The sequence below is a fragment of the Triturus cristatus genome, chromosome 7, assembly GCF_964204655.1.
Source record: "Triturus cristatus chromosome 7, aTriCri1.1, whole genome shotgun sequence".
NCBI classification, from domain to species: domain Eukaryota; kingdom Metazoa; phylum Chordata; class Amphibia; order Caudata; family Salamandridae; genus Triturus; species Triturus cristatus.
The window spans coordinates 250252669-250279589 of NC_140590.1; the positions used below are offsets into that span (position 1 = coordinate 250252669).

The window sequence follows — 26921 nt, forward strand, 5'->3', positions numbered from 1 at the left end:
GGCCAAACTGAGGTGGCATGGTATGCAAAATAACGATGGATGGGGAGGTGGCCCAAGTAATTACCAGTGGCTGAGATTAATTTAATCATTCCATCCATCACTTTTGTATACATTATTGTGTTCCCCTAAATAGGACAGGTGAGTCCCATGCATACTGTGTTACTAGAACCAAGCTATACTGGGCTGCTGATCCCTAATACGGTGAAACCAGTCCTGGAGTGCTTGTGTTCCGGTTCAGAGAAGACCCTGCCTGGCAGTTTGGACTGGACTGTTCCCATTGGAGCGGGGTCAAGACAGATTTGCATATGGCTGGGTCCAAATTGATATATCAACTAACTATGGACTGGGAAATGGTCCAAGTAGTTATCAGTGGTTGAGATTAATTCAAGCCTTCCATCATCAGTTTTGTATACTTTAGTTTGATATTTTTCAATGTCTTTTCTTTTTTAGGTGCTTTTTGCATTAAAACTTAACAAGCCATATCTCCTATTTCCTGCATCCCATTTTAATACTTTTGGTGTCATTTTAATCATTTCACTGTCGCTATGTTTCTAATTTGGTTTGCAAATTTTATTATGTTAATTTTATGACTTTAAATTGTTGGTGTTGGATTTAAAAAACATTTCTCTGGGGCATTGTCTGTTCCTTGTGCCATATCCACCAGGGATTGAGCAGGAGTTTACTATGACTTTCAGCACAATTTATATGTTGGTGGAAGGGGTACTCCACCACGACTGAGTACACTACCCTCCAACATAAAGGTCAGCTCATCTGATTTAAAAGCAGGCAGACCTTTGGTGTAACCATGGTGCAGACTACTCGGTTCCGCTGTGGTCAGACCCCGCCGACGGCTAGGCAGAGTAAGAGTGATCAGAGGTTGACCTGTATCTCCGCCCACCTAATTTAGATGGGCGGACGTACAGGTCAGATTTTACTGCCTGTCACCATCAGGAAAACCCTAGCAGTAAGGGGAAGTAAAATGTCCCCCTCATCATGGCAGATAAGTATCATGGAGAGGAGGCATTGTTTTTTTTATTTCCAAAAACAAAATCCCTCTTTGGGGATTTGTTTTTGAAACAAAAATTTTAACTTTACTGTACAGTTCTGTCATGTTTGATGAAGCCGTATGGCAAAGTTACAATGCCCTGATAGGAACTTCCTTGATAGTGGTTCCTGTCAATGCGTTAATTGTCCGTGGCTTGACAGACTTTTATAAATTTGGTAGTCAGGACTTCTGCCAGGGCGATGGAGTAAAATACTCCGTCGCCCTGGCAGAGGATGGCCTGACCTCCGATATATAAATCGGGCCCTCTGTGCTATGAATTAACCAGGGAGTGTTTATTAATATGATATGGGTGCACCCTTCCCTAATGAATAACTCACTATTTGGCATTAATGTTCTCTTTAAAAGTTTTCAAGGCTGATGCCATCTATTATGTCCTACATGTTTAATTGTTTGTGTTTGTAATTCTTCCTAGGTCAGTATTCTGTTTTAAGCACATAAGGTTGGATGTTCCAAGCATTTTTGGATTCCTAAAATGGCCCAGTTCACAGATTCGGTCCGTTTGCGACCACAAAAAGGCCTTTTTGTTATGTAAGAAACCCAAATTACGATTACTGAAACGCAATTTGGATTTGCAACTACATACTGAACTGAAGGCAACACAACTGCATGCAAATGGCCCTTGAAGTTATCAGCTGGAATTGAAAGAGCGTGGGGACACACCAGCTGGTGTAACCAGGTGCTTCATAAACCCAAACTAAACTAAACTATACTGATTTGGTATTTGGAAGGGGTGTGTTTAGGGCGTCCCTTGCAAATACCAAATCACAGTGAGATGTATTATTGTTTCACAACCTAAATCCGATTGGAACACATGAATGTTTTACAAACAGCAAAAAAGTAGTTGGAAGGCTTTCAAAAACAGGAAGGCATCCCTAAGGGACCCCTTTCCTTTTGTGAAAATGGGGAAAACATTTTTAAGAGTAGGCAGTGTCTTAAGGACCAGTGCCTCTCCTAAAATAAGTTAGGCATTTCATATTTTAAAAAACTCATCCCATATCCTTTAAGGAAAACGGGCTGCATGTGAAAAAAGTGATTGTTTTATATTTAACCCCTTAACTGCTGAGCTCTCCAACCCCCCCCCCCCCCCCCAGGACTGGGCCCCTTTTTTGCTATTTGGGATAGTTCGCACTTAGGCCTCCATAACTTTTATTTCACACAATGTATGTATCCATGCCAACTTTGCGTTCTTTTTTCCAACATCCTGGGGATTCAAAACATACACAGGGTTTGTGGATTCCCCTGGAGAAGACTAGGAAAATAGGTAAAATGTAGCTACATTTTGAGTTTTTGGGGAAAAATAGGAAAAAGCGCTTTGCAAAAATGTGTCTGTTTTTTTCTTTTAAAAATGGCATCCACAAAAGGTTTGCTGTGCTAAAGTCACTATCTTCCCAACCTTTAGAAACATGCAGAGCTTAATCAAAATACCAATTGTTTTTTTACTACACTTTTGGCATTTTTAAAAGAGGTAGTGAAACGCATAGGGATCCATTCTGCAAAGTAGATACAATTCCAAATTCTGCAAGAGGTGATGTGTGAAAGTCCCTCAAGGCTGAAATAAAGATATATTAAAAATAAGTTGGAAAAATGGGCATTTGTGATAACGTTCTCATCTGTAACTTTTGGTCACAATAGACAGTTATGTACGCTAGACCTTTGTGGTTGCGGTAATATATAGGGTTTATAGGCTTTCCAAAAACCCGAGGTGCTCAGAGCCAACATCTGGACTGCACAGTACAATGGGTTTTCATTATGTACCAAGTACAATTCATATAGTGAAATATGTAGAGTGGAAAATTGGGTATCAAGAAAACCTATGTATTTCTGAAATGGGCACCAAATATGGAGTTTAGGAAAAGTGGTTATTCGAACATCTCTGAATATGTGGATTCCCATACTAGCATGTGATTGAGGGGGCATTTTTCAAAATGTCTTCTTTCTTACAAATTTGCTTACATTTGGAAGGCACAAGTGCAGCATAATCCAATTGGTAATACATTGTTTCTACTATTCTATGTTTCCACATGCCTTACGCTAAAAATGGTACCTCACTTGTGTGGGTAGGCAAGTGCCTGCTACATGAAATTGGCCAAAACGCAACATGGACACATCATATTGTTTCCACTGAAAAAGGGCACTTTTTTGCACTGTGGGCAGCTGTGAATTATGGGCCCTAGCTCAGCCAGCACCTAGGGAAACCTATATATTTCTGAAAACTAGACACCTAGAAGAATCCAGAGTGGGGTGACTTGCACTGCTTTCTTGAGGTTTTCTCACTAAGAGACCTTTGCAAACTTTAAACTTTGACTAAAAACACGCATTTTCATCACATTTCTGTACAGGAAAGTTCTGAAATAATTGGAGATCCACAAATCTTCTATCACCCAAAGTTCCCACACATCTCTCGATAACAATGGTACCCCACATGTGTGAGTGGGCCAAGAGATCACCTCACAAAAGGCCCTGAAGCGCTAAGTGGAGTGATCAGCGATAAGGGTAGCTACTGTATTTGGAGCCATGCTGGGCTTCATCCATGGAAAGCTACAATTCAAAGATATTTATGAAAAATAGACACCAAAGGGATTCCACGGTGGTGTCCCCAGCGTGAATCCCACAAGGTTTTCTTCCCCAATATGCCCTGCAAACCTCAGGGTATGGCTAAAATTACACATTTTCCTTTCCTTCCTGTGCTGGAAACTTAAGGAATCAGGATCAATCCCCCACTTAACCCGATTACAAATGTTGCTTAACTTGCATGATTGGGCCTATTGTCCACAACAGGAATGGATGAAATCAAGGTCAATGGGCATGTGACTGTGGAACTTCCATTGACCATGGTTTGAGTTTTCCTGTTGCGGTCGATAGACTCACCACGCAAGTGGAGTAGCATTTTTATCTGGACAAGTTGAGGAACCCTGGGTGGTAGGAATTTTAAATGAAAAGAAAATTGTGATTTTAGGCACAGTTTGAGATTTGCCCGGGCATTGTGGCGAAGATAACATCATAGGATCCATGCAAAGCACATCACACTGGACTCCTCTGGATGTCTAGTTTTCAGAAATGTGTGGGGCTGGTATGTTTCTCAATATTTTCCCTAACAGTAGGAATTTTGTGAATACCTGTTTACATCACAGAAAAGCAAGAAAAATGCAGGGGTGGGCGGAACTCACAGATTTCACACTGCAGACTTCCACAGAGTTGCATAAAGACTCCATGAGATTCTGCGGAGTATCGGCAGTGGTCGAAATATATGCACGTTGCGCTGCAATTTAGCATGGGTAGCGCGAGCAGCACTGACAAATAAGTGTAAACGGCAAGAGTGCACGCTCATCCGAGTTGATTTTGCTGCTGCTTGAGTACAAAATCTACTTGAGCAGCAGCAAATCTATTCGAGAAGCAGCTCTCTGACTACGTCCGCTCGTGTTAGTAAATTATGCTATGAAACACCAAATCTCGCCTGCATTATTGGAGGCTCGCGGGACAAAAATTCAGCCATGCAGCGATTGTCGGAACGTGGCCGTAACTACGCATTACTAGCGTAACGCAGAGTTGCCAGATTCTGTCAGTTCCAGAGGCGGAATGAAACATTCCGCCCACTCATAGAGAAATGATGGTTTTAGGCAGAGTTTGAGGTATGCAGAGAGAAAGCGTCATTGGATCCTACCAAGGCGTACCACCCTAAACTCTTTCCAATCTCTAGTTTTTTTAAATGTCTGGTAGTTTTCAGGCGGTCTACCCAAGCCCAAAAAGCACAGCCATTCACCATGGAAATTGGAACTATATTGGGGTTTAGCCCTATCCTCATGTCCCGTATGTAACAACAACACTCAAAAGGATCTAATGTCCCCTTACTTGCCTGTGGGATGGGATGCTATATTCCGCAGGAGAGCAATAAGACTGTTGAGGCTTTAGGATTGAGGGTGGGGCCAGGATAAAAGGATGGGCCAGACCCACCCCATTTTTTTTCATAAAAAAAGAAAAATAGTCCTGTCATTTAGTGGGCTTTTTACCCCCTACTCCTTGGGGGATTACTGCCTCACTGCCCTCAGAGGAGGCCAAAATGCTGGTTTGTCCCCTTTGAGGTGGTGGTATGGCCTAATGTCAGTGTGTGACACCGGTGCCCCTAATGCAAAATCCCTGGTGTTCAGTGGGCTTTCTATGCCCTAGGGGGTAGATTTGGGGCAACCTCCCCAATTGGAACAAGCCTCCTGTCTGCCCCAGAGGGGAAAAACAACACCATTGCTCCGTCTGGGGCCCGGGTATGGATTGATGTCAGAGTAGGTTGCCCTATCCTTTTGTTTGTTTTGGCACCAATTTTAAATCCCTCGGTTCTAGTGGGTTTTCTACCCCCCAAACTCCCCTGGCACATTGGAGTTAAACCCCATGTCGCCCCTAGTGGGGGGGGGGTGCATAAAAACTGGTTTGTCCTGTTTGTGGTGGGGTTGTGGCCTGTGCCAGAGTTCTGTGCACACACCCCTTCCCCCCCCCCCCAAAATACAAAATCCCTGGTGTCTAGTGGGCTTTTTACCATCCAGGAGGGCAGATATGGGCCAATCCAATTGGGACAAGCCTCCTATCTGTCCCCATGGGGGACAGAAATACACTATTGCACCTCCTGGGGTGGGGTTATGGCTCAATGCCAGGGTAGGTCGCCCCTTCCTTTTATTTGTTTTGGCGCCCTTTGAATTCCCTGCTCTCTAGTGGGCTTTCTGCCCCCCACAGGAGAAAATAGGCAGTAAACCATCTGTCTGCCCCTGGGGGGCAGGAAGACTGTTTTTCCCCTTTTGGGGAATAGTGGACAATGCCAGAGTGCAACACCCCGCCCCTTTATATGTCACATGCAAAATCCCTAGTATCTAGTGGGTTTTCTACTCCCCAGGTGGACAGATTTGTGGCAATATCCCCAATTGAGACTAACGTCCTATCTGCACCCGGGGGTGGGGTGGACTATTGTCTCTTCTGGGGTGGGGGTATGGCTTGATGCATCTTTGTGTTTGTTTTGGTGCCATTTTGAATTCCTTGGTATCTAGTGGGCAGATTGGGGTGAATACTCCTATCCACCTCCCAGAGGGGGCAGAAAGTCTATTGGGCCCCAGGGTGATGGAAGAGGAGCACGGGCCCATGAAGAAAATACTGAATAAACCCATATTCTCATATGGTCCAAAAAAAGAGGATCATATAAGAGTTTCCTATCAAAGGAGAAGGTCTTAACACCTCTAGAGATGGCAACATCATGAAGGGAAATGACTACGGGGGCATGATCAGACAATAATCTCGAGAAGATTTGAATTTGAGTACTAGGAGCCCAGATACTAGGTACAAAAAAATAGTCTAAGCGAAATAATTTACTATGAGGTGGAGAAAAAAAGTATACCCAGGGTGTTGCGGATGAGTCATATTCCAGACATCCGCCAACCCATGATCGTTCATTAGATTATAAAGAGCATGAAAAACTTTAGGCTTACGACCCTTATAGACGTATGAGGAAGAGCAAGCCCAGTCACCAGATAAATGAATATTCAAATCTCCGCAGAGTGGGCCAGAGAGCAAGTTCCCCATTTAGGTAGTTAAAAATGTCGGGTCCATCTGAATTGGGGGCATATATAGTGCACAGAGTGAATCTTGTCTCCCCCACTAAACATTCGAGAATTGCCCACCGGCCATAGTTATCTACCAAAGAGCGCCCTGCAAGAACTAAAGAGGGTCGTGCTAAAATAGCCACCCCTCGCGTCGTATCAGATTGCTTAGAAGTAATAAGTATAGTATATCCCAAATCAGCTAATTTCTGCTTGTGAGACCAAGAGATATGCATCTCCTGCATACAAATAATATCAGGATTAATAATTTTTAATTCAGCCTGAATCTTTTTACGCTTATCATAATTATTGAGGCCGCAGACATTATATGTGCCTATTCTTATCCTCGTATTAGCCATAATGCAACAAATGATAAATTGCCAATAAATTTAAACCTTTTCATGAAAAAAACTAATAAACAAAAAAAAAGATAAACAACTGAAAGTGTACTGTGGAACAAATTTTATGTTTATGTTAGCAATCAAAAAAAAAAGATAAACAACTGAAAGTGTACTGTGGATTCAGAATTTGTTTTGTATAACCGGGGCTCTGCCTCTCCTGCGGGTGTATGGGATGCCTTTAAGGCCTGCTTTCGGGGTGAGGTCCTCAGTTATGGATTATTTGTTCAGAAGTCACTTAAACAAAAAATGCTAGAGCTTTTTATTCATCTGCGGAATGCTGAACTCGATCTTGCTACCCAGTTGAGGGCGGCAGTGGATCCTAAGGAAAGCCTAGAAAAACTTGCCCAGTGCAAGGCTAATATTAACCTTGTATGGACCAAGCAGATCGCACTCAAACACCACCTTTATCGGAGACAGCTTTATGAATTTGGTGAATACTCATGGAGATTCTTGGCTCAAAGAATATGTGCCAAAAGCCAGGCCTCAAAGATTAATGCTATCCATGATGCTCAGGGTTCACTAGTTTATGATCCTCAGACTATTATGAAGGTGTTTCATCATTTTTATTCTGAGTTATATAGCCAACCGAATATTGGTGACCTCCCTCGGGATCTGGGGCTTCCTGCATTGACTTGGGAACAGCTAGATCCGGCAGATGTACAGAAGATGGACATGCCGTTCACTTCTGAGGAAATTGATCAGGCATTACTTAAAATGCCTTCGGGCAAGGCTGCAGGGCCAGATACTCTCCCTATGGAGGTTGATAAGGTATTTCTGCATGAATTACGAGAAGATATGCTGAATACTTTTGAGGCGGCTAGACAGGGATCCCCTCCTCAATCTTGGGATGAAGCCCACATCGTTATTTTTCCTAAAAAGGGGAAGCCTCCAGATCAGCCGGGATCCTATCGTCCCATCTCTCTGGTTAATTGCGATGGTAAATTGTATGCCAAACTCCTTGCCAATCGAATGGCCCCGTCTGTTGCTGGATTGGTTTCACCGCGGCAGCATGGGTTTGTTCCTGGACGGGGTACAGTTGACCATGTAAGCCGGGTTATTGCTCTTCTCGACGTCGCGCAGGTGGAGTCCGGGTCCCTGGGTCTCGTCCTGCTCGACGCCGAGAAGGCTTTTGACCGGGTGGCATGGAAATTTCTTTGGGAGATAATGGGGCGTATGGGGTTTGGAGGTGGTTTCATCCGCGCTCTTCAGGTCTTTTATCAGGCTCCTTCTGCGAAGATATGTGCAATGGGAATCAAATCGGAGGTGGTGCAGATCTGCAGGGGGACCCGTCAGGGTTGCCCCTGCTCTCCTCTTCTTTTTGCATTTTATATTAATCCTTTTGTGAAAATGCTGGAATTAAACACCCAGATTCCCCCTTTTGTTGTTCAGAACTTGCCCTATATTGTTTTTGCTTATGCAGATGATATCACTGTGGTTACCTCCAGCCTTGATATCGCCCTGCCGGTTATTGAACAACTTGCTGACTCCTTTGGTAGATATTCAGGCTATAAGTTAAATACTGCCAAGACTCAATGCCTCTGTACAAATTCAGTAGTAGCATCTGATTGTAGGGTAGTGGAGGAGGTGGTGTACCTTGGCATCAAGATTAGAGCTAATTTGAATGACATGATTTCTGTCAATTGGAATGATATTTTGGATAAAACTAAGTCTACTTTGGATTCTTGGCAGAGTCTCCATCTTACTCTTGTGGGCAGATCCAACCTGCTGAAAATGGTTATTTACCAAGAGTACTCTATTTTTTTCGTGCTGTCCCCTTGCTAGTTAAAAAACCTCAGATTCGGCAGCTTCAGTCAGTTTGCGAAAAATACTTGTGGGCTCCTGGAAAGATTCGAAGAGCCTCCCGCTTGATGACGCTACCACTTGCTCGTGGTGGATGGGCTGTCCCTGACTTTGCATTTTATCAAATGTCATGTTTACTGTTGAAGATGCGTATTCTTCTTACAGGGGAAGAAGTCGGCAATCCCGCAGAAGCGCCTTCTATCTACCAGATGGCTCTTGGTTGTTTTGCTCAGAATTGTTTGCAAATTGAAGTCGAAGGTAGCTACTATAAACGCACTCGTTTTAAAATCATTGCCTCAGCTTTTTCTGTTTGGAAAAACCTTAAAAAGATGTTTCATATCCCCAAATATACAATCTATACTCCTCTTGCTGCACCTCATCTGTTACCTTCAATTTTTTGTGATTCAACAGTGCGGCAATGGCATACCAAAGGGATTATACGGCTTGGGGCCTTCGTTTCGACTACGGGTGTTTGTCTTTCTTTTGATGAATTTAAAAAGAAATTTGGTTTAGTTAACACCCAATTCTATACATTTCTTCAGATTCAGGATTTTCTGCAGAAACACACTTCTCACCTTGTTTCCTTTCGTATTATAGATGCTGTAAGGTCTCAATTACGTATAGGTTCCGTCTATCATATATTACTGGATTCTAGATTAGATGATCTTGATAAAACAAATGCGAAGTGGAGGATTTGGCTTTCATCTCCCTCTATTCATATTGAAGATTCCATCAGTATTGCTCATAAGATTTTTCACTCTGCCTCATTAAAAGCCCAGCACTTTAAAACTGTTTTTAATTTATACCATACTCCTGCGGTTATCATGAAATGGGGCAACACCCTACAAAATTCAAAATCGGGGGAATGTTTTCGCTGTCAAGAAGGCAATGCCTATATAGTACACATTTTCTTTTCTTGCCCCTCTTTACGCCCTCTTTTCAATCAAATTGAAAGCTTTTTGTTTCACATTTTAGGTAAACCTGTTTTTGTTTCTTCAAGCATGGTTTTATTAGGGACTGATGGGGTCTTTTCAGGGGGACAACCTCTCTGTAAATTTCGATATTTTTTGTTCATTATTGCGGCTGTAACGCGACTTTCTATCGCTACTGCTTGGTTACAACCTGAGGCCCGAGTTTTGATTTATGGCGGGCTAAATTATTTAATCTTTATAATTTAGAAATTAGTATGTATGTGTTGAAAAAAACACGTAAAAAGAAATTTGGTATGGCTATTTGGCAACCATTAATTGATTATTTTTCTGATTAATTTCTGTCCGAAAAGTTAACTGTATTGTACTGTATGTTTTCTTTGTGGTGTATATTTGTACATGTGGAACTTCAATAAAAAAGCAAAAAAAAAAAGAATTCTGAATAAAAGCAGCCCATGGGGTCTAGTGGGCTTTCTGCCCCTGGGGACAAATTGGGGGTAATTGCCCTACCCGCCTCCCGCTCTAATGTTCTTTTGCCCCTGAGCAGAAAGACTGTCTGTGCCCTTTAGGGTGGGGACATGGCCATGCCCATGATGGGCAGCCCCGATAACTATTTTTTTACCGATGTCTAGTGGGCTTTCTGCCTCCCCCACACCGGAAATCAGGAGTAATCATCCCCACTCACCACCCAGTGGGGTGCAGAAAGACTGTTGGCACATTTATTTGAAATGGGGAATGGCCATGCCCGTGGTGGGCATCTCCCACCCCCATTTATATATATATTTGAAATTTTTCCTGATTGTCTAGTGGGCTTTCTACTCCCCTAAGGGCCATTGCCCAATGGCCGCACTTAAGAAGTTAAAAGCAATCACAGATATGGTGTGATGGCAGCAAATTGTTGTGGGTTGCAGTTTGCTATATACCTCATTATTTTTCATGAGGTAGGTAGAATTGCCACCCACAACAAATTGGATTTTTGCGAACCAACTTACTAATACATAGGTCGGTTCGAAAAAACAGAATAGATTGAGTAAAAGTCGGTGCACATTTTGCAACCACTTTTACTGACTCCATTCTTTGTACATTCAGTCCACAGACTAAACCATATGATGACGTTCTCAATTGCATAGAGTGTCGCAGGTGTGCAGTCTGTTACAGATTTTAGTAATTCAAGTGTGCTACTTTCTCAAGTGTCTAGTTTCTCTTGTACATTCTCCTTCATTGGTGATTAAGTTCCCATGTTTGCACTCTCTCACATTGGTATGAAGATTTCCCTACATATGCAGCATCACCCACTTGGATTCACTCCCATGTATGCCTTGTCTGCTAATAGTGTCATATCTCCCAGGTTTGTAGTATCTCGTATTTGTGCAGCCTTTCCTCTGCCGCTGTTATCCCTTCAATGTCATAGTTTAGGAGTCTTTTCCAGGTGTGCAATTTCATGTACTCAAAATGTTGTGTTCAGTGTCTCGGGGTTTTATTTTCTTGTGAAGGTGTATACTTCTCAGATGTGCAGTCTCACCTAAGTTTTTAGTCTAATTTTCATAGGGTTGAATTCTCTCCTAGGCATGCAGATTCTCACAGGTGTGGAGTAGTTCTTCATTTCATATTTCCCCTATGTGCGTTTTCAGCCAGACAAGTAGTCTCTCTAAGTGTCACTCATTTTTCCATGTCTACAGTATACATTAGTAAAAACTAATCATTAGTTGTTACATTACATTTTTATATACCCAGAGGTAGGTTGTGCAGCACAGACTGTCAAGATAAATATATACAAGAATCAAGTCGAGCCAAACCTCGGGCCTGGTGGTACTACTCAAAATGCCAGGTCCTCAGCTTCTTGGATAACTCAAGAAGTGAGGAGGAGGCTCTTATACGTAGCAGAAATTTGTTCTGTGCTCTAGGAGCAATATAGGAGAAGGCTCGACTGGCGAATCTGATTTTCCGAATGCGTGGGATGTGTGCAAGTAGGAGTCCGGACGATCGGAGGTATCTAGAAGGTTTGTGAAACCAGATATGATTTTTGGGTTATGCTGGGCCAGTGTTATGTAGTGTCTCAAAAATGTGGGTGGGGAATTTGAGTTGTGCTCATTTGTGTATGGGCAGCCAGTGAAGCTGTTTCTGGTGTGATGTAATGTGAGTGCCACGTGGGAGTTTGAGAGTGATTTCTAGCCGCTGAGTTCTGAATGGTCTGCAGCCTTTTGTTGATCCCGGCATAAAGGGTGTTCCCACAATCCAGCTTGTTTGTGACAAGGGCTTTCGTGACAGTTTTCTGGGTGCTGATTGGAGATATTTGAAAATCTTCCTCAGCATTTTCAGTGCATGGAAGCATGAGGCAGCGACAGCGTTGACTTGGACGGCCATGTTGAATATGCTGTCACTGACAATCCTGAGGTTCTTCCTGTGGGGGGTGGGAGTGGGTGTCGGTCCTGGTTCTGTTGCCAACAAGATAGAGTCCTATGGTGAAGTGCTCTTCCAATTTCGGTCTTGTTAGTGTTCAACTTCAGACAGTTGGTCTTCATCCATTGGGCGATTTCAGTCATGCAGGCATTAAACTCGATCCAGATTGTGAAAATGTGCTTTTCAATGAGCACTCTGGTGCAGGGGTCACCCTTCTCTGTCCACGGGTCCTTAGACCAACAAAATAGAGATTGGCACTGAAGCTGGAATTCAAGTTTATTAATCACTCATGAGTGGGACTACGCCCACACAGCACTCTCAAGTGCTGCCCGAGGTAGTACATTGAAGTCACAGAACACAGGCCTTGTATACAGAGTTTGTTGCTGAGTAAGTATGTAGTTACAAATAGAAGGTACAAGCATACACAGGAATAACTACCGACAAACATGGGCAGATGGGAGATCACTTAGTCAGCAAAGTGGGAGGGGGAGCAGCAGTGCTTATGGCAGCACTAAGAGATTTACAGTTGAGTCTGAGACCAGGTGTTCTGGCAGCTACAAACTCTTTAGTATGCATATTGCTTTTAGCTGAGTCAGGAAGTCAACTAAAATAGACAGCACAGGCACGGAAAAAGACGAGCAGCAGAGGATGGGAGAATTACAAATCCAACAAAATGGATGCCATAACCAAGATGGCTTCAGCTCATGCTAACAGAAATTATTTCAGATTTCCACAAGATTCTGGCCATATTTTCCATGAGGAAGAGAATGAGTTGCGTGTTGTCAGCATAGGTGTATTATAGCCCTGTTATTAAGACATTCTCATGTATCCTCTCTTACATGTGTGCACTCACTTAGAGATGCGCAGTGTTGTCCAAGTGCACTCTTGGTCAGATATGGGCTTTCACATGTGTGCGTTGTCATGTCTTGGGTGTTCCTGGTGTAAAATCTGTCCCAGATGTGCATTATTGTGTGCAAATTTTCTTCCATTTGCATAGTTGCTCCCAGCTATGTTATCCAGTTCTAACCAACCAGCTCCTGTTTTTTTGTTCCCTCTGAGGTGTGTTTTGTCTCCCAGTTTGCAACCAGCCTTATTGTATTTTGATTGTTAAGTCACTAGAGTATGTACAATGTCCCAAGTGTGCTGTATTTCCAACAACGTTCATGTTTGCTCAAATGCACCCTTCCCAGATCCAGATAGGCAACCAGTCTTGTGTACATTGTGGTTCAGGTGCAATCTCTCCTACTTACTCTTGTCTTTTTAGTGCATGCATTCTTTTGATGTGTAGCCTCTCCAATCGTGCATTCACTCCTTGATGTGAATTGTCTCTAAATATGATTGCGTAGTACATGTGGTCTCTCAATTTAATTTGTCTTACATGTGCGTTCTCTGCACTATTTGCAGTCCAATAGGTGTTCAGTCTTTTCCAAAAGTAAAATGCAGTCTTGTATGTTAGCATTCAGTTTCAGTTGTGCATAGCTCACAGCTATGCAGTATATTTAATGCATTCATTTCCTAATATGGAGGCTTTCCTGTATGTAAAATACAATCTCCTCTATTCCCTGTATTGAGGCTGAGTGTACCAGGATTTTTGCAGGGGTACCCCTTCCCTAAAATAGGTAAAGATATTGTGTCCAGCTGTGCGTTTCACTGCATAGCCAGTTAAAATAAATCAGGGATCATAAGTTTTATGCTTTCAATGCACAATCAGTTTTTTTCATGCTGACACTTCTTAGCTAATTTGCACCAATCTTACAGACTGCCCTCAGTACAACAATATTAACTATGTGTCTTAAAAAGGTCTATCAGTACAGCTGATAATATACCTCCATGTTGACCATGAAGTAATCCCCATAGCGGCAAGTGCCACGTGACACCAAGCAAATGTGATCCGTAGTAGTCATCTCCAACTTAAAACACCACAATCAATCAATTAGGGTTCTGTGAAGAGCACTACTCACCAGCGAGGGTCTCAAGGCGAGGGTGCAGTGTTCGGCTTCGTCGGACGTGAAGGGGGAGTTCTTTCCAGGTCTTGACTGCGAGGTAGGAGAAGGATCTTTCACCTGCTCTGGTCCTGTAAAAACTTGGATCGGTGACTAGGGCGAGATCGGCTGAGCGGAGGTTTCTCTTGGGGGCATGGAAGGAGATTCGGTCATTGAGGTATTGGGGTCCGGTGCTGTGTAGGGCTTTGTAGGCGTGTGTGAGTGGCTTGAAGGTTATTCTTCATTCTACGGAGAGGCAGTGGAGGTCGCGGAGGTGTTGGGTGATGTATTGGTGTCGAGGGATATCAAGGATAATTCTGACTGCAGCGTTCTGGATGGTCTGGAGTTTGTGGAGGAGTGTTTTGTTGATTCCCGCATAGAGGGCGTTGCCGTAGTCCAGTCTGTTGGTGATGAGTGCATGGGTGACGGTTTTCCTGGAGTTGGGGGGATCCACTTGAACGTCTTGCAAAGTATGTTGAGAGTGTTGAAGCATATGTAGGATGTGGCGTTGATCTTGTGATTCTTGGTGAGTCAAGAATTGTGTATGATACAGAGGTTGTGTGCATGGTCCGTTGGTGTCGGTGGCTTTCCGAGTGCGGGGGCAACCAGGTGTCATCCCATGCAGAGAGGGTGGAGCCAAGGATGAGGACTTCTGTTTTCTTAGAGTTGAGCTTCAGGCAGCTGTTGCTCATCAAGGTCGGGACGGCTTTCATCCCTTCTTGAAAGTTGTGTCTGGTTATTTCGGGTTCTTTGGTGAGGGAAAGTATGAGCTGGGTGTCATCGGCGTAGGAGACGATGTTGAGCCATGGTTTCTGATGATGATAGTGAGGGGGGCCATGTAGATGTTGAAGAGTGTGGGGCTGAGGAAGGAACCTTGGGGTACTCCGCATCTGATCACTGTCGGTTCTGAGAGGAAGGGAGCGAGTCTTATTCTCTGTGTTCTGCCTGAGAGGAAAGATCAAATCCAGTCTAAAGCCTTTCCTTGGATGCCGGCGTTGTGGAGTCTGGTGGCTAGTGTGTGGTGGGAGACGGTGTCGAAGGCTGCTGATAGTTCCAGGAGGATGTGGGCTGCTTTGTGGCCTTGGTTGAGGAGGGCGCGGATGTCGTCGGTGGCGGCGAGGATGGCGGTCTTGGTGCTGTGGTTGTTGCAGAATCCAGATTGAGAGGTGTCTAGGAAGCTGTTGGATTCTATGAAGTGTGCTAGCTGGGTGTTGATGGCCTTTCCTATGACTTTGGTAGCAAGAGGAAGCAGTTAGACTGGCCTGAAGTTCTTGAGGTACGACGGGTCTGCGGAGGGCTTCTTTATGAGGGGGTTGGCTTCGGCGCGCTCACAGTTGTCGGGGAATGTTGTTGAGGGAGCAGTTGATAGTTCAGCGTAGCTCTAGTGCAATGGCAGTGGAGAACCTGTGGAAGATGTGTAGTGGGCAGGGGTCAGAAGGTGCTCCGGAGTGGATGATCTTCATCGTCTTTAAGGTGTCTTCTGCGGTCGTCTGTGGTGAGAGGGGTCCAGGTGAGAAGGGTCTGTTGGGTAGCGTTGTTGTGGGTGAGAGTTGGGGGCGGTGCCATGGTCTTGGTTGTCGAAGTTGTTGTAGAGCATCTTGATCTTGAGGTGAAAGAAAGAGCTGAGTTTGTTGCAGAGGTCTTGGTTGGGAGGGACGTTGGTTGTTTCACATTTGGGTTTGGTGAATTGCCGTATAATGGCTAAGAGTTCCTTGGAGTTAGGGAGACATGGTTTGGAGCGTCAAAATGGCCGTTGCACTCTAAGAGTGCTCTGGACCCCTCCGTCATCGGCTCTAAGTTACTCAGCCCATCAGCCACACATTGTTGCCCGTGACAACGGATAACCACTCACCACAATGGCGGCGAGCTTTGGAGTCCGGCAAAACTCCTAAAACGCTTGTCCGACGTGGCCAGAAGCGATCCCTGCTCGGCACCCAGTGGAGGGCCTCCTGCAAGATGGAGTACTGACCTCCGTCTCGGAGGCAACCTGGATGGATCGCTGAGCCCTCCCCACACTGATCACCCTGCCAAGGTGCCCGCCAACCCTGCTGGAGCGCCACCGAAGCTGCCGCGAGTGGGGCTTCGACTGAACCATGTGCCGGGTCCTGATCATCTGAGACTGGCACAGCGCTGCGGCTGCAACCGGGGAATCTACCTGTTGTGACTCCCGGAGCTGATCTGTACCGGCCTCATCATTGCAGTGACTGGTGGTGTCCGTACCAGGGATGAGGAACTGCCGGCGATCGGAGGTGCCACCCGTGGGCCCAGACTGAAACAACAAGACTTCCCCCCCCCCCACCCCCCCTCCACCATCCGGGGAGGCCCGACAAAAGGAGCCGGGCAGGAAAGAACTCTCCCCCACGGCGGCCCATCAATGTGCTCTGGGCCGCGATACTGGCGAGTCGAGCGGTGAGACACAAGGTCCGGCCTGATTCCCCGCTCGCCGCCTGTGGCCTGCAGCCCGCCTGCGCTGGGAAGCCCCGCCCTCCCCCAGAGGCCGTGGAGAAGACGGCCTGAATAATGGACCTCCATCACTCGGGGCCTGAGAAGTGCTTGGGCCTGCTGAGGCCATTGTCATCCGGACCGAACTCTACGTGAGCCGGGGCCCCAGATCAAGCCTCCTCCTGCCCACCCACCCCCGGGCCCCACCGGGAGTCCTCTGATTGCGGTCAGCAAACATCCACCCCGTCCCCCCACTGTGGGCCCGTGGGTAGATGCTGGCACAGGCCGCGCGTGTCACACAACCACTAGACCCTGAACTGCTCCAGCCCTGAAGACCACTAAATCCCGGGGTACCACATCTCTGACGCATAACCCTTGACCATATGCCACACCTCACCCTGAATAGCTGACCACACCAGCCCTGGAGACCGGCACCTCCCCCTGCTCTGCACTCCCCAGTGGGCACCCATAGGAACAATAATTTCAGGACAGTTCGCACAAGTTCTCATCCCCCTTGATCAACGAAGCTCTGCGCAAAGCCTTGCCACCCCGGCACAAGGAAGGCCAAGACATTCACCCAATTGACGGCCCTAGAGACGACCTCCCGTTGTGTCACTTTGGAGGTGCAGCGGCGTCTGGCCTTCCTCTCCACATCCGGACCAACTGCAAGGCCTGGTGCCGGCGCTGGCTCCAACCATCCCTTCCTTTCAACAGCATGGGGCAAGACTGCAGCCCGAAGCCACCAATGACGCAAACACAAACTAAGATGGACCAGTTTACCACCAACGATTCTGGACTCGTAGAAGGGGCCTTGGGCAAATCGGCCCTTCTTGAAAGGGACCTCACCACGATCTTGCAAGCCATCAGTGCATCACAGGCCTTGGTGGAGAACAAAGTCAGGGTAGACATGGCCCTCATCTGGTAAGACCTCCGTAACGCCACGGCCCGCATCTCTGGGGCAGAATCCTGTATCTCTACGGTAGAAGACGACGTTAGCCACCTGAAGGAACAGGTGACCAGCCTGCGTACTGCGAACCCACACCAAGGAATTACATAGACGGGCTGAAGATGCCGAAAACCGGTCGAAGTGTAGCAACCTCCACTTGGTGGGGTTTCCCGAGGGCACAGAGCAAGGCCAGATGGCATCCTTCCTGAAAAAATAGCTGGAGTCCCGGGTGCCAGAAGACACTCTATCAGCATGGTTTGCGGTGGAGCGAGCCCATCACTCTTTGGCGTCTAAGCCTCCTCCCGGTGCACCACCTCGTCCCATCATTGCCAGGATCCTGAACTTTAAAGACAGAGACGCAATCTTGCAGGAGGCACAAGCCAAACCACATTGACCTTCCAAAACCACACCATAATGATCTTCGCGGACTACACTAAGGAGGTCCAGGCCCAGCGACCCTCATACACGGACGTCAAACAAAAACTGCACACTCTTAGGCTCCAGTATAGATTATTGTTTCCAGCCTACCTCCGCTTAGTATTTAGGGTTAAAGCAAATTTTTTCAAGTACAGGGGTGGCGATCCTCCTGAAGCGCAACTTCCCCTTCGTACTCAACCATGTCATAGGGGACTCCGAGGGCTGATTTTTGGCCCTATCCGGGACGCTAGGAGGGGACACCCTAAATCTAATGTCAGCATACATCCCACCAGCCACGGTCACTTCATCTCTGAGGCAGGTCGCGGATGTTGTTTCCGCCTTTCCCCTGGGAGAGATAGTGATAGGGGTCGACTTCAATGCAGTCATGGGCCCAGACCTTGACAGCACAGGTATACCCCCTCCTGGCAGAATCTCTCCGGGAAGGCGTCTGATGGATTGGGCAACTACCCTGGGCCTTTGAGATATCTGGAGGGTTAGGAACCCCCGGGAAACCCAGTACACCCACACCTCGGCGGCGCACCACACACATGCACGTATAGACATGATTTTCATGCCAGCCTCTGACTGCCAGAGAATGTCTGATGTCGGTATCCTACCCCAAGGCATCTTGGTCCAATCTCCCCACTTCCTTTACTTGGGGGACTCCTCTGGTTAGCTCTTCCCCGTCTGGAGGCTAAACGCCTAGTTCCTCCAAAACAAAGATTTTAAGAAAGCTATAAGGAAAGAACTCCGACAGTACTTCCACTCTAACTAAGACTTTGTTTCCTCTCAGGGAACCCTTTGGCAAGCGAGTAAGGCCACTACCGAGGCCTCGCCAGGGGCCAGCTTAAGGCACAGCGATGGTCCCAAGACAGCCGGCTTTTCCCTCTCGAAGCAGAGGCAGCTCACCTTGAGAGGGGCTCCCCGGGAGGGGAAGACGATCCACGAGATAGGCAACTTGGGATCACAAGGGAAGAGATCAAACAAATCTCACTTGAGTCAGCTAAGCTGCTATGGAGATACTCCATTGCTAGAGTATATCGGCGGGAAAACAAGAACGGGAAGATACTGCATAGACTAGCGTCTTACCCCTTAGCTAACCATATTGTCCCAGAGGTGCGAGATCTCTCTGACGTCACCCACAGAACGCCAGCCGCAATAGCCCAAGCCTTTACCGATTACTACTCCAAGCTATATTCAGCCCAAAGGCCTGTAACTTCGCTTCATGGCTTTGTTGCCGAAGTAGATGTTCATCTTCCCCGCCTCACCGACGGCAAGGCGGCTGATCTAGAACTCCCCTTCACCCCGGAGGAAATCAGCGACGGCATCTCTCTGATAGCCGCTGGAAAAACACCAGGGCCTGACGGGTTCCCACAAGAATACTATGCCTCATACCGAGACATTTTGGTCTCCCACCTTCTTACGCTGTTCCAAGAAGTCGGAGAGACAGGGACATTCCCTCCTGAAACAGATATCACCACTATTGTAGTCGTCACTAAGACCCAACCACCCTCACCGCCTGCAAGGACTACCTTCCAATTTCCCTGATCAACCCGGAGATAAAGATGTACGCCACGATCCTTGCCCAACGCCTGCGACCGATCCTTAACAAACTGATCCATCCAGACTAATGCGGCTTCATGCCAACACTCAGTACTAAACATTGCCTGCGACGTTTACACCTGGCCCTGGCGCACCGCCAATCACTCACTCCCTACCTGGCACTCCTACTGGCCGACTTCGAAAAAGCTTTTGACACAGTGGACTGGCAATATCTTGATGATGTGTTAGCTGCAGCAGGACTGGGCCAGTTCTTCCGCCGTCTTGTCAAAGTCCTCTATTCCAAACCAAGAGCAAGGGTACTCATAAACGGGCACTCTCTGAGGCGTTCCCGATTAAGAGGGGTAATAGATAGGGATGTCCCCTCTCCCCTCTTCTGTTTGCCCTCGCGATGGAACCTCTGGCTTGCACCATCCGGGCTGACGCTCAGATCCAGGGTTGGAGGTGGGATCGCGCCCATACTGACAAATTGCACTATATGCAGACGATGTGCTTCTTTTTCCCGCAGACCCAGCCCAGTCCAGTCGCAGATAAATCCGGGCTCTCCACACTTTTGAGCAGGTCTATACCCTTGTACCCCTCCATCTCTCACCAGAGTGGTTTGATTGGCAATCAAATATCTCCATTAGGCGGCAGTCATTCAAGTATCTTGGGAAATGGGTGGCTCTACTCCGCGACCTAGAGTGGGCACTAAACATCACTCCACTAGTCATGAAGGCTAAAGAGGATCTCTGGGGCTGGCAGACATTGCCACTCAACCCGCTAGGCAGAGTTGCCCTTTTCAAAATGATGCACCTCCCCTGCTTCTTGTACATAATCCAAAATACCCCATTTTACCTTCCGCAGGCCTGGTTCAGAGAAATAGACATTATGGCCACGATGTTCCTGTGGGGGGGCAAGAGACCACGTATAGCCCTGGCCCAATGCCGGATCCCTCCTTTCGATGGGGACATGAGGATGACTGATATTTACTTGTACTTATTAGCCACCCAGTTGCTCGTCTTACACAATTGGTTTACTGGCGGCTGGTCCGATCCTGCCTACAGGGTCGAGCTAAGAGACCTGGGACTCCCACAAATCCAGACTATGATGTATGGAGGTCCGGTGCCCAGAGCCTTGCCCTCGGTGACCTGTGTGGTCCTGCTCGCTTAGTGAGTGGCCTTGCCCCACACCCGGTGGGATACCAAACTGACTCAACACACACCCCTTTAGCAGGGAGAATGGCTGAGGGAAGTGCGAGCCTTGGAGGGATTTGGAGGCTGGGACCTTATTGGAATATCTCAACTGGGGGACATCTTGGTGTGGGACCACATGCGATCATTTCAAGACCTACAGCGTCGATACACCCTCCACCACTCACAGTTCTACAAATACTCACAATTACGCCACGCACTCAATACACATCTAACAATGGGTACGGCCCTTCTGGAATTCAGTTCAATGGAAGCACAAATCATGATTGGCGACTTGGGAAAGGGCTGGGTCTCACAAATATATCGTTCCGTAACCAACAACAGCCCAACATCACTTGACTCACTCAGACACCGATGGGAGGAGTGGCTGGGTCCCCTAGAGGACGAGGACTGGCGAGACGCCTTAATGGCCCCCAAGACCATTACCACTTCAGCTACATTTCACATAATCCAGCTATATTACCTCCACAATGCCCTATTTAACCCCTGACCAGCTTTATACAGCAGGCCTGCGACTCTCATTGTCCTGTCCGTGCTGCGGTCTGGTACCGGCTGACTTCTACCATACGGTCTGGTCCTGCCCCCGCCTCCCCACCTACTGGGAAGTAATAGAATGTACACTAACGGGTGTCCTGGGTTGAGATGTGCCACATAACCCCCTGAAACTCCTCCTGGGTGTCATGGATGGCTTAGATGGGTCCAGACCAGACAAGCTCTTTTTAGACACGGCCACCATGGTGGCCAAGCGGGACACTGCTGCGGCATGGAAACAGTCTGATCCCTCAAGTATTGCTAAATGGCGTAAGGAGTAGACTGGTGCGTAGTGCAAGAGAAGTCACTCTTCGAGGCTAGAGGCTGACCAACCAAGCACTCAAGGGTCTGGGGCAAATGGCTGAACCAATTGTGATGTGTGTATACCCTGTCTCTTCTCGGGTTATGATGACATATGACAACATGCTTGCAGTGGGAGCGGCATGTATGTCCGCGCATGAATACACTGACAATTATTCCACTGTATCGATCAATTGCTATGACTTACCTGTGCTGTACTGTTTTCTGTTTCTTCCAAAAATCAATAAAATTGAGTATAAACAAAAGAGTTCATTGGAGTTGTGGGCATTGGAGAGGATTCTGTCTTGGATGAAGTTTTTCTTTGTTGATTTGATGAGTTGGTGGTGTGCTGTGATGGCTGTTTTGTAGGCGGAGAGTGCTTCCGGGGTTTTACTGTTTCTCCACGTCTTCTCCAGTCGTCGGTAGGAGCACTTGGATTCATGGAGATCCGTGGTGAACCGGTTGGCTTTCTTGTTGTGTCATCTCATGGTGTTCTGGAGGGGGGCGAGAGTGTTGGCGCAGTTGGTGATTTATTGCTGGAGGTTGTTTGCCGCTGTGTTGTTGTCTGTTGTAGTTGGGGGTGGAGTGCAGGTGAGAGGGTAGGTGAGCTATTCTTCAGGGACTTTGTTCCAGCTTCTGCGTGGGAGGCGGCGCATGTGCTTGTGTGCGGTGGGTTTCGTAAAGGAGAAATGGATGCAGAGGTAGTTGGTCCAGAGCAGTTCCATGGTGAGGCTGGAACGAATGTTGTTTCTTCCGGCAAAGATGGGGTTGAGTGTGTGTCCTGCTGTGTGAATGGGGGTGGAGACAAGTTGCTTCAGTCCTATGTTGCTGTGGTTCTCCAGGAGGACGGTGGTGTTGGGATCGCTGTGGTTGCCCAGGTGGAAGTTCAGGTCTCCAAGTAGTATGTAGTCCATAGAGGCAAGGGCGTGGGGTGCGATTTAGTCGGCAATGACATTGGTGAAGGGGTTGTGGGGCCCAGGAGGTCTGTAGGCGAGTGTTCCCCAGAGCGTCGTTCTGGGGTTGGGCTGGATCTGGAAGTGGACGTGTTCCATGGGGGGCGAGGCATCGTCCGAGTTGGTGGTTGTCAATGGGATGAAATGTTTGTGGACGATGGCCATGCCTCCCCTGGGCAGTTGGGGCGGTCTTTTCTCAGGCTCTTGTATCCATCGCGGATGGCGGTTGCGATGTCGGGTGCGGAGCTGGCATTGGTCCAGGTCTCTGTGAGGAAGGTGACGTTGAGTGTGTGAGTGTTGAGCAGGTCCCAGATTTCTATGGCGTGTCTGTACAGGGAGCATTTGTTGAGGAGGATGCAGCTCAGTGGTTTGTGTGCAGTGGCGTCTGGTAGGTTGGGGGCATCTTCCAGGGTCCGGAGGTGGGTGCAGGTCCGGCGGCAGTGTTGGCAGGAAAACGGGCCTTGGGTGTTGCTCGGCGTTGAGAGCTGCCATTTTTTGTTGCGTCAGGGGTTGATTACATGGAGAGTGCTGGGGTCGTAGCGGTGGGGGGGCGGGTGACCAGGGTCCCTTGCGATGGTCGCGGTCGGGTTGTGGACGGACACAGACCGGCTTGCCTATGGCACGCCTGCGGCTCAGCTGTGCAGCAGCCGCCATTAAGTAGGGGTCAGAGAGAGGGTGATCAGCTGGGAGGTGGGAGCAACATGCTGGGGGGAAGGGGCCGCAGCAAAGGGGAGCGCGGGAAGCAAGGGAAAGGAAGCAAAAAGAGAAAAGGCAAAGAGAAAGGGAAAGAGAAAAAGTCAAGGAAAAAAAGGCAAACAAGACAAAAAGGCAAAAACAACACAGAACAGAGCGGAATAGCAGAATATCAGGGTGTTCTTCCACTAGACCACCTGGCATGAGGCACAGGCAGGAGCCTGCAGGTGGAGGAGGGCCTCGAACACCTACCTGGCAAGGAGCCCAAGCGGCGCTAAGAGCAGAGCCTTAACGGTGGAGCTGCGTGGTGGGAGAACAGTGACTTTGACCAGGAGGTCAGAGGTCTTGCTCTTTTTGGCGCGCAGTGGCCCCATTAAGTAAGGGTCGGGGGGAGGGCGATCAGCTGGGAGGCGGGAGCGACATGCTGCGGGGTGGGGGCTGCGGTGGCAGCAGCAGCTGGGAGCACGGGAAGCAAGGAAAAGGAGACAAAAAGAGAACAGGCAAAGAGAAAAAGGCAAGGGAAAAAGGCAAACAAGAGAAAAAGGCGAATAAGGCAAAAAAGACACAGAACAGAGCGGAATAGCAGAAGCGCAGGGTGCTTTTCCACTAGACCACCAGGGATGAGGTGGTGGAGGTCCTCAAACACCTACCTGGCAAGGAGCTCAAGCGGCGCTAAGGGCAGAGCCTTAATGGTAGAGCTGTGTGGGGGAAGAACAGTGACTCTGACCAGGAGGTCAGGGGTCTTGCTCCACAGCTTTTTCTGAAAAAGACATACTTTATTCCCAAATGTGCATTAAAAAGATATTCAGGCTTGGCTGTTTGTGCAGAAATGCCCTTATGTGTGCAATCAAATAGGAATTCTGTTTCAGATGTGCAAAGCTGACAGGTGTCCAGCCTTTCAAATGCTTGAATTTGCTATTATGGGATCTTTCCTGCATATCTAGCAAATCTCCTAGAAGTACAGCCTTTGTTATAGTCTTTTGATTTGCATAATATTTTACAAATTTGTCAAAAAGGCTACAAATTAGACAGCCAGCCCTGCATTGGCCCTTGATTGAGTCTGACCAAATCAAGGATTGTTGGCCGGTTAATCTTTTCCCAATAAAAATGTGAAAATAGGGTGCCAAGTTGTGGTTTTTTTCAGCATAGCCAGTTATAATAAATTGGGTATTATCATTGTTATATCTTCCATCGCCTTTCTTTTTTTCCATGCTTATTCTTCCAGTGAAGTTTTGCACCAATCTTATAGACTGGACTAAAGACTGCATTAGTGACAACACTGTCCTAAAGAAGGTTTATCAATATACATGAGGAAATGCCTCCACATGCATCATGAAACAACAAATAGCAGCAAGTTCTCTATGTTACCAGGCAAATAGCATTGATAATAAGTGCCCCAACCCAGTACAAAATAGTACCCTAATATCGTCATTGATTAGCATACAGAAATGCAGTATCTTTCCGGCTGATGTACAAAGGGGTTTAAGAATAAACATTTAAAAATCATCCAAATATGTAAGTCAGGGCTTGGAAAAGCAAAAATTATTTTTCCCTTGTACTAAACACATTTAGCAATTCGTAGAAGTGTTTCAGAATCGCAAAATGCGAATATGGAAAAAAGGTTCTTACCAACTCTGAAACAAACAGAAAAAAGTTAACATTTGATTTTAAATACAGGTCTGCCTTCTTTAAGGAAAACTGGCTGCATTTAATTTAAAAAATGTTTTTTTTATAAAGTGATCACAAATATGGTGGTCTGCTGACTACAGTGGGCCACCATCAAAGTGATGGCCTCCAATCGGAGTAAATTCCAATTTGCATTAGCTCATTAAAATGCATGAGATTGGATTACAGCGCACACTGATTTCTTATTTTGCGAACCGACCCATTCGTACATAGGTCACTTTGGTGAATAATTCAGTGGTCACAAAAAACAGCTTATTGCTTCTCCTGAAAACACATATGTTGTTCTGAGAGGCCATCTTTTCATTCTGAGTAAGTAAACTCAATGCCTCTAAATCAACTCTTGCTGCATTAAACGACATGAGGGAGAAGGTTTTTTTTTTTTTAACACACTTTATTGATGACCTCTTGAATGGTACATAACATAGATCTTTAAGCCAAGTAATTTTTAACTATAAGCAGCTAAATCGGAGCAGCGTACAAACATTGTGACATGTACATTCCTGGAACAGGCACAACCTATTACCACATGTAACAGAATATGGATAGTACGTACGCAATGATCGTTACAGTATCGGAAGTGAGCATTTAGTGCCTTAATTCGGATGCCAAAGAACAACAATGTCTGTCCACTCCCCAAAACCATCACCCCCTCCCTAACCTTCCCATTCCCGTTCGTGTCTATACTGATGATGGGTAAGTCAATTAGGTTATCATTAGTCTTATGGCCTCGAAATATATACACTCTTGTCCAGTTGTTCTGGAAATACCTCCAGTGACGCATGGCAAAGAAGGGGGGGAGAGAGTCGGGTCTGAGCCAGCCCTGCTGTTTCACTGGGTTTGGGACTCCCGTGTTATTGTAAAGTCCATGGAGGCCAGTTGTTGTATCATGTTTTCCCATTCTATCGAGATGGGTTTCTTTCGATGTCCCCTATCTTCCTCTCAGCGCAGAGCAATCCCCTCTGCCCGTCCCCATCGAAGCAGCTCCGTTTGCCATATAGACAGTGTCGGGCACCTGGGGGATTTCCATCTAGTGGTCAAGGCCCTGGCCGCCAGTATAAAAGCCAGATCTAGGAATTTCAACTGTGCCTTTTGCGTACCTGATCTTTTGCGTAATCCAACCAGGCAGTGTAGCACATCAGTGGAAAAATGGAGATGGGTGATTGTATGTAAAGTTTGGCAAACCTCACCCCAGTAATTTGACAGACGGGGGCATGACCACATCATGTGCAGAAAGTCAGCTTCGTCCTCTTTGCAGCGCGGGCAGCAGTGCGGGGAATGCGGGAACATGCAGTGGAGCCTCTTAGGGGTAAGGTATGCTCTATGGATGATCATGGATTGGATAAATTTTAGTTTTACATTCCTTGACACTCGTTTTGGATGTTCAAGCATACAGACCCAAGCTTTATCAGTCAGGTCAGTATGGGCGTCCATCGACCAGCGTGTTCTAAGAGTTGTGAGGGAGGGAGAAGGTTACAATTGTAACCCTCTCTGTCCACTCCTGCTGGCTCCCTCCATCTGTTTCTATTTGCCATTGCTTGTTTTCTGTATTTTCTGTATGAGCCAGAGGGCCGTGCTGCTGTTGCATATGCTACCAGTTGTTCACTCCCCTAGTTATGTCTCCTTTCCCACTTTTGCCATCTGTCCCAAGTGTGCAACTTCTCTCAGATGTAGGTCTCCTCCAATTGTGCAGGCTGTCATAAGTGTTCATTCTTTTTTAGGATACTTTACCTGGTGCATCATTCTTCCTGGTGTCCAGCAGGAGTGCTGTTCCTTTCAGTTGCACAGTCTCCCAGTTATAGTATATTCTGTCCCTTGTACACAGTCATTTCTAGTGTAGAGTCTCCTCCAGTTGTACAGTCTCTTCCACGTTGCAGCCTGTACCTGCTGTACATTTTCACACTGATGTGCATTCTCTATAATCTCTGTCAGGCTTGCAGACTCGATAACGTTCAGTCTCTAGCAAGCTGTATTCTCTCCCATTTGTACAGTCTGTGCCAGGTACACAATGTCTTTCGGGTGCAAAGTCTCTCCCAGGTGTACAGTCTCTTC

At 46.9% G+C, this 26921-nt stretch overlaps 1 protein-coding gene across 1 annotated transcript in view; it reads left to right on the forward strand.

The window, feature by feature from the left end:
- The window catches only part of GARIN5A (golgi associated RAB2 interactor 5A), a 245012-nt gene that overhangs the window by 24121 nt on the left and 193970 nt on the right, over positions 1-26921 (forward strand). The window lies entirely within an intron of this gene.